The following is a 1,958-nucleotide window of genomic DNA, read 5'->3' on the forward strand; positions in this document are numbered from 1 at the left end:
GATTTCTTAAAGTTTATTTTCACTTACATTGGGGACTCTTTTAGTGTTTCATTGAGTTTTCCTCACGGACTCCGGCGAGTCTGCAGCACAAGCAGGGGAACAAGGGGAGCTGTGAATAAGTGACGTCACTGTACAGCCATGAGCGACCGGCTGGAAGAAGAGGCAGGCTGTGAGGCTGTGAGGAGTCTCAACTTGAAAGTGAAAATACGTAGCAAGCTCACTCAGACTCAGTTATTTAATTAGTGACTGGCCTTAATAAGCTTCTAATTGGAATGCACAGAGATTTAAATAGCAGGGCATGAGCTGTGCCCTTCAGCAAATTCAGAGAAGGCGCCATGGGGTGTAACAGGCCTAGTCTATGCACACTAATAGAGTAAATTATACTGTTATTGTACAGAGTCAATGCCAAGCCACTGCACTGAAACCAATTTCGTGGAAAAGTGGATACAACTTAAAATGTGTTCTTGATAAACAAGCTAATAAATGCACAAATAAAAATTAAGGAATGCATGGCTACATGTGAAGAGGTGAGAAAATGAATATTGTTGATAGTTTTTTAAAAGAAGCCTGTGTCACTGCTGATTGACAGCAGTCTTTTCCTAACATGGCTAATAGTTTAGAGAATTTTTTTTTACTTTTTCTTTACCTGTTTCTTTGCTCTTCCTTGATTCCAAACTACCCAGCTTCAAGCAGATTGTGTCCAACAGCTTCAGCACGCAGATCTTTCTGCAGTCTCTCCTCAACAGCTCCTCGTAGCTGCTACTGTGTGACCAGACAGTGAGAGGGACACGCCCTGTATCGGACACGCCCACAACGATGACCTGTGGGTTACCTATCAGATGACACTCCTGAATGAGGGGTTTCTGAAGGTCAGACATTGGTACAGGCCTGATAGAGATTATAAGACTCATTTGACCTTTTAAAATCTGAAAGGAAATTTAAAAACATGCCTCAGAAGGAAATTTGAAATCAAGTAACCTATGATTAAGAACTTGGCTGGAGCAAAACCTACTAGACTCAGGGGAACCCTGGGAACAGGGTTGAGAACTCTTGCCCTAAATCAACTATTTATCATACTTAATTGATTGCATTCCGCTGTTCTTCGTCTTCAGATTATGGTTACCCGTGAAACCTGTTTCACTCTCCAGCAGCAGTTTGAGACGCTTGCGCTATACAGTTTTAATACTGCAACATCCAATCCTTTTTGTCCAGCTGACATTCACAATAGCAGAGTTTATCTTAAGAACTCACTGCTGGTGAGCTCCAAAGATAAACTCTAGCATCTCCTTCTGGGCACACATGGTGCTCACATATCCCATAGCAAGAGGGAATTCGAGGGCGATCTTTGTGCCTTTCAGTGATTGTTCACTTTTTTAAATAAGGACAGTTAACAGTATTTTAGCAAAACTGTAAGATCAATGCATAAAAATTTCACAACGTGAAAATGTAAAGGTCACATTGGGATGGAATGGAAAGTATGAAAAAACATACCCAGAGGTAAATCTTGAAATTCTGATTATGTTACTCTTGTTTCCAAGTGGAATAACGCTACGGATGTGGGAAAAACAATGAACTCATTTGTTACGTCTTCCCATTTTCTCCTGAACTAGGATCATGTACCAAAAACGAGACAACTGCCAGCAATGTCTGCACAGCAGCTTTGTTCCCCAGGACGAATAATTCCCACAACATTCTGGAAACAATAGAAACAAAATCCATGTGATCTGAGGAAGAACATCGCTCCACACAGGAGGTGTCCTGGGTCAGAACGAATCCAGAGCTCCAGACCTGTGAGATCATCACAACACCAGACTTCACAGACTCTCTGTGTTAAGTCTGTTAACACACACAGCTGTACAATCTGCTACTCAGAACAATACAGACACACCCTGTCAGTGTATCAGGCATCATCTCAGATACCGGGTTAATAACTAGGATATAAATCAATCCTTTAACAA

Source organism: Lepisosteus platostomus, chromosome 15 (genome assembly GCF_059453375.1).
Source record: "Lepisosteus platostomus isolate fLepPlt1 chromosome 15, fLepPlt1.hap1, whole genome shotgun sequence".
Classification (NCBI taxonomy): Eukaryota; Metazoa; Chordata; class Actinopteri; order Semionotiformes; family Lepisosteidae; genus Lepisosteus; species Lepisosteus platostomus.